Source organism: Nycticebus coucang, chromosome 2 (genome assembly GCF_027406575.1).
Source record: "Nycticebus coucang isolate mNycCou1 chromosome 2, mNycCou1.pri, whole genome shotgun sequence".
Lineage (NCBI taxonomy): Eukaryota > Metazoa > Chordata > Mammalia > Primates > Lorisidae > Nycticebus > Nycticebus coucang.
Window position 1 is genome coordinate 122,330,786 of NC_069781.1, and position 6,885 is coordinate 122,337,670.

Below are 6,885 nucleotides of genomic sequence, written 5' to 3' on the forward strand. Positions count from 1 at the left end.
AAGCGAATCTGATCATGTTATCTGCCGGCTTGGCATGCTTCAAAGACTCCCCACGCATTTCGTGTTTAAACCCAAATTACAGAGCTTAGTGCCTTAAACCCTGTGTGAGCTGACCTCTGTGCAACTTTCCTGTCTCTGCCTTGGCCCCACCTCCATGCAATCCCCAGGGCCTAAGGTCGGACCCATGGCCATTTTATACCCTGTGCCTTCGCCTAGGCTATTCCCTGTGCTAGCAATCCTTGCCTTTTTTCTCCACCTCTCTACTCCTGTTTGCCCTTAGTCTGTCACCTGCCCCACTTCCCATCGTGCCGTCCTCCCTAACACAGCCCCGCCAAGAGAGTCCTATCAGGTGCTCTTCCTGGGACATCCCCAGCACTGTTTTTGCCTTCATATCTCTCACAACAGTAGTCTTTGTTTCCCCCTCTGAACTGAGACCTGTACCTTAGTTATATACATCCAGCTCCTAGCTCAGTTCCTAACGCAGAAGTACTTAATAATTTTTATCAAATGAAAGAATAATTGAATTGCCCATTTCCATTTCTGGAACACATAGAGTCTCAGAATGCCTTTCAGTGCATTTCAGATCAATGAGTTCTACATTAGAAAGAATAGATTTCTCTAAGTCTCTTAAAGGGATTTTCTAATGTAGAAAGAAAAAAGTACAAATCAGCTCAGGAGATTGGAGCCAGACAGTATCCTGGGCACTTTAGCATCTATTTTTTCATTTAATCTTTTGGCAACTTTTCAGTCTTGTTTTCCCCATTGTATGGATGAATAAACTGTCCAAAGCCAGCAAAGATAGGAAGTATTATATTAGACTTGGGATTCATTTCCAGACCTTTATGATTCTAAAGTCTGCTTTCTTTTCACACAGAATGGATGCACGACTCTCTCATCTTTCTCTAGGAGGATCTAGGTGAGGAGACTATTTTTAGTTTTTGTCTTTCGAAAGAAAAAAAGAGCAGATTAGTGAGAGTTACAGGAGCATAGGTCTGTCCGGGGGTGGAGCACAAGGTGATATTCCCTGACCCCTGAACTTACTCATCAAGTTCAGATTCAGAGAAAGAGGTTGACCTAGAGATACTGGGGAAAACCTGGACCAAGGACACACTTATGACAAACCTTTCTTTTGTTTTGAGACAGAGTCTCACTCTGTCACTCTTGGTAGGGTGCCCTGGCATCACAGCTCCCAGCAACCTGACACTCTTGGGTTTAAATGATTCTCTTGCCTCAGCCTCCCTAGTAGCTGGGACTACAGGCACCTGCTGCAATGCCTGTCTACTTTTTTGTTGCAGTTGTCATTGTTGTTAGCAGACCCAGGCTGGGTTTGAACCTGCCAGGCTCAGTGGCTGGCACCCCAACCACTGAGCTATGGGTGCTGAGCCATGACAAACCTTTTAAACTTAGTTTAGGTCTCCATAAATCCATGTAATTTCTTTTAGTATATACTAAATACACTTATTGGTATTTTATTTTTGGCTAGTTCTTGTTGCAGATATTAGTCAATAACATGAATATGTCTGTACCTACATTTGGATCATTATAGATGTTTTTCTTGAGTTTCTGAATACAGTGAAGAGCAGAACGAAATGGGTGTCCTTCCTTCCACCTGTGTGACATCAGGACTGTTTTCTGTTGCAGTATCACCGGTGAGGTTTGGTTAATGACCATAATTCCAGTAACCTACCCAGTCTGTCTCTCTCTGGCACATTAGCACTGCCCTTTCTCCCCAGGGCAGTCCACTCCAGTCCACTGGAGTTTGTGAAACCAGTTGCATCTTGGCAAGCCCTGGCCTGAGATTAACTTGCAGGGAGGTTATTCTGAGGCTTCTCTGACACATAACTTCGGGGCTAACTCTGAGCACCAAGTCCTAGCCCGGCCCTCTTTTGCTATTGCTCTGTGCTGATTCATACTGGGTTGGGACTTTTTATTGTCAGCAGTCATGATTCTACATGGGTGGAACTCGGATTTAAAGATGACAAGAGGCCAGGTCTAGGGCTTCTGCTAGCTTTGTTATTGTGTCATTTTCATTAATTGGAAAAACGAAGGAAGGAAAGAAGGGAGGAAAGGAGATAGGGAGAAAGGAAGAAAAAGAAAGAAATATTTCACCAACCCAGGCTAAAACATATTCTCTTCCACCCTCTGTATTTTCTCCAAGCCCTTAGCAAAGACTGGTCCAAGATCTAGTCCACATGAAAGGAAACTAGATAGAGTACAGCTTTTGGAGTCAGCATATCTGAATAATTATGTGATTATGGGCAAGTTATTTAACCTCTTTGACCCTCTATTTCATCATCTGTAAAATAGCAAATGATAATATTTATCTTATAGGGTTGTCATGATGGTTAGGAATATTGTATATAAAGTGCCAGATATGTCAGGAAGTATTTAATAAATTGTAAAAATAATTATTTATTTTTTATTTATTTTTATTAAAATGTCCTTGGAAACACTGAGAATGTAGCTTCACAGAATTGAATCCAAGCTTAAATTTCATTCCTCTGAAACTGTGCCAGTTGGTTCTACGCTCCCCTTGAGTGGGGACTGGTGTATGGCTAGTGTCATCATGGTTGGGTCCCAGGGAGTGACTCAGGCTAAGAGATTACCCAAAATAGTCAGGACAAAATAACTCCAGTCTACTGGCCAGCAGCTGCTCCACTTACTAATTTGTGCAAGTTGCACAAATCACCATGACTCTCTTATCCGTATCTATGTCTTTGAGTTGTTGTGAGGATTAGAGGTGATTACACATGTAAAGTTTCTAGCACAAATAAAGAGCTTAGTAAAGAATTATCTCATATGTTAAGGAGAGACCAGTTGAAATTTATCAAGTTCAAGTATAGTGTGGCATCAGCTTTGGAGCAATACTACCTGGTTCAAATCTGAACTCCACTACTGTCTGCCTCATTTTCTCATTTTTAAAATGGGTATAATAGCTTTTTTATCTGTACTTACTGCATACATTTGTTATGAGGAATAAATTTGAGTTATGTATATGTAAAACATTGTTTAGTGTATGGTCAAGTACTATATAAATAAATAGTATGTCTATACACACACACACACACACACACACATATGTAAAATAGATAAATGGAGAAGTCAGTGCTGGAACAAGAACAGAAAGCAAAACCAGAAACATAAAAAAGGGCGGCACCCTTAGCTCAGTGGGTAGGGCACTGGCCACATACACTGGAGCTGGTAAGTTTGAATCCAGCCCTGACCTGCCAGACAACAATGACAACTCCAACCAGAAAATAGCCGGGCGTTGTGGTGGGCGCCTGTAGTCCCAGCTACTTGGGAGGCTGAGGCAGGAGAATCTCTTAAGCCCAAGAGTTTGAGGTTGCTGTGAGCTGTGACACCATGGCACTCTACTGAGGGCAACATAGGAAGACTCTGTTTCAAAAAAATAAAAAACAGAAAAACTAGCTGGGCATTGTAGCAAGAGCCTGTAGTCTCAGCTACCAGAGAGTCTGAGGCAAGGGGATTGCTTGAGCCCAAGAGTTTGCTATTGCTGTGAGCTAGGACACCACCATACTGTACCCAGGATAACAGAGTAAGACTCTGTCCCCCACCAAAAAAAAATTGGTTGGGCACCCATAGCTCAGTAGTTAGGGTGCCGGCCACATTCTCCAGGACTGGTGGGTTCAAACCTGGCCCAGGCCTACTAAATGGAAAAAAAAAAAAAAAAGCCCGGGTGTTGTGGCAGGCACCTGTAGTCCCAGCTACTAGGGAGGTTGAGACAAGAGAATCACTTGAGTCCAAGGTTTGAGGTTGCTGCGAGCTATAACGTTACAGCACTCTATTGAGGGTGACAAAAGTGAGACTCTATCTCAATTAAAAAAAAAAAGTTCGATTCTGAACCAGATGGGGCATAAAGAACAAAAGCAGTGGTGAAGCATGTACTTCCAAGATAGTTGCCCTCAGTAGAGCTGAAATAGTCATGTCCAAGTCACCTTGCTTTTCTTTCTTTTATTTTATTGTATTGTAGTGTTTTGTTTTTTTTTTGCAGTTTTTGGCTGGGGCTGGGTTGGAACCCACCACCTCCAGCATATGGGGCCGGTGTCCTACTCCTTGAGCCACAGGCGCCGCCCTCTTTTCTTTCTTTTAAAAAAATTGGCTACAGGCTCAGTGCCTGTAGCTCAGTGAGTAGGGTGCCGGCCACAAACACCAAGGCTGGCGGGTTCAAGCCCAGCCCGTGCCAGCTAAACAACAATGACAAGTGCAACAAAAAAATAGCTGCATGTTGCGGTGGGCACCGGTAGTTTCAGCTACTGGGTAGGCTGAGACAAGAGAATCGCTTAAGCCCAAGAGTTTGAGGTTGTTGTAAGCTGTGACACAATGGCACTCTACCAAGGGTGACATAGTGACACTTGTCTCAAAAAAATAAAAAGTGGCTGCAGGCAGTGAGCTGTGAGGATGTGTCAGGCTGAGTTAAAGACCAGGATGTGGGTGGACGTGGTCCTTCCACCTCACCATGGACTCCAGGAAAATGCCATGGCATCACCGTAACAGAAGTCCTGTGTCCTTAGCCTCCCAGACCCATACCTGAGAATGGCTCTAATTTGAACCTTTTCTGTGGGGATGGGCTTGCTCAGAAAAAGCTCACTCTTCGGGGTAAGGCCATTGCTTCACAGAGGCCCATTTCCAAGGCCAACTTACCAAGTTGATGGGAAACCCTGGAGACTTCTGCTTCTTGTACTGTGTGACTTGGGCGCACAAATGGGATGTAAACTATTCAAATTCCAGTGAGAGAGCCAACTGTGTAAATTCCTGGCAGGCAAATTGAGGCCCATTATCTGTAATTACAGTCGACCAAATTCCATGCCAGCAAGACCCGGTTTTCTAGCAGTCAGCGACAGCAGCTGCTGCTCTGGTGCCGCACGCATCCAGGGAGTCCCAGGATGGAGAGGAGCAACACTCACAGGGTGTTCTTGGCAGCCACTGTCAAGAAACTCAAATCTCCTCTGCTTAAAACCTTCAAATGGCTCCTATGCCTCTCAGGATAAGCCCTTTAGTTAGGCTTGTCATCATTTGGCCCATCTTCTCCTCAACAACTTTCACTAAAGCCCTGCTGAAGTGGTTTTTTTTTTTGTTGTTGTTTGTTTTTTGAGACAGAGTCTCATTATGTCACAGCTCACAGCAATCTTAAACTCTTGGGCTTAGGTGATTCTCTTGCTTCAGCCTCCTTATAGCTGGGACTACAGGTGCCTGCCACAACGCCCGGCTTTTTTTGTTGTTGTTGCAGTTGTCATTGCTGTTTTAGCTGGCTGGGGGCAAGTTCAAACCTGCCACCCTTGGTATATGGGGCTGGCACCATACCCACTGAACCACAGGTGCCACCCTGAAGTGTTTTTTTTTATTTTATTTTTTGGAGAGAGGGTCTCACTCTGTCATCCAGGCTGGAATGGAGTGGTGCGGTCATAGCCTCAAACTCCTGGGCTCAAGTAATCCGCCCACCTGAGCTTCAGAGTAGCTAGACCATGCGCAGCTAATTTTTAAATTTTCCGTAGAGATTGAAGTCTCCCTGTATTGCCTGTGCTGGTCTTGATCTCTTGGCCTCAAGCGATCCCCCCATACCTCATCCCCAACCCCCTCCTCGACCTCTTAAAGCATTGGGATTACAGGCACAAGCCACTTGGCTGAATTGTTTGTTTGTAATGAATCTGATCCCTGATTCCATCAGATTACCTTTCATTAAGGTGTTTCCCTATATGTGATTTAGTCCTTTGACCTAAAGGATGATGGAATTACTTCATCACTAACTCCAACTTATCCTTTTTGTTTGTTTGTTTTTTGAGACAGAATCTCAAGCTATTGTCCTGGGTAGAGTACCGTAGCATCATAGCTCACAGCAACCTCCAACTTATTGCCTCAATTTCTCTATTTTTAGTAGAGACAGGGGTCTCACTTTTGCTCAGGCTGGTCTCGAACTTGTGAGCTCAAGCAATCCACCTGCCTCAGCCTCCTAGAGTGCTAGGATTACAGGCATGAGCCACTGCGCCCGGCCAACTCAACTTATCCTTAAAAACAGCTTGTGTCACCTTCTCTTCTCTGAGAAGCCTTCTTTGATTTCCTCATGCTGAACTTTATTTCTCTAGAGTGCCTGTACTCACACGACACAGCACTATCATTCTTTGATTTATTTGTCTTCCCCTACAGGACTCCAATCTTAGGGCAGGGGCCATATCTTACTAGATTTTCCTGGAACCTAGAACAATAGCAGCATCACTGGCCATCCATCCATTGGATGTTGGCTGCATGAATAACTGACATCTTCCTTGTTTTAGAACCAATGAAATTGTTCTTTCACTTGGTTAGATCAAAAGATTTCTTTAAGGGATTATTACTCAGACTTACTCCTAAAGTCAACCAGTAAAAACCAATGAAGAAGATTTCATTGAGATACTGAATATAAACTCAACTTACCACATACCTTTCTATTTTAACGCTGTTTAACAAGATTGAGTTCCCTAGGTATACAATAGGGCATAAAGAATTAATTAACCTTATTACTCCTATTTTGTTATGGTGCTCTATTGAGGCTTTATTTAAATATGGTTTGGTGTTAGTCTGTTCATAGCTACTAATGAAGTCCAAAGATTTTAATTTAATTTCTACTCCCAGTATTATTTGATGTATAACTATTAAAAATGTCTATTTTAAGTAAAAGTTCAAAAATATCTTTATCTAAATTGCAAGTCTAGGCCAGCCACGGTGGTTCATGCCTGTAATCCTAGCCCTCTGGGAGACTGAGGCGGGGGATTGCCCTGAGCTCAGGAGTTCAAGACCAGTCTGAGCCAGAGCAAGACCTCATCTCTAAAAAAAAAGCCAGTGTTGTGGTGGATGCTTGTAGTCCCAGCTGGTGGGAGGCTGAGGCAAAAG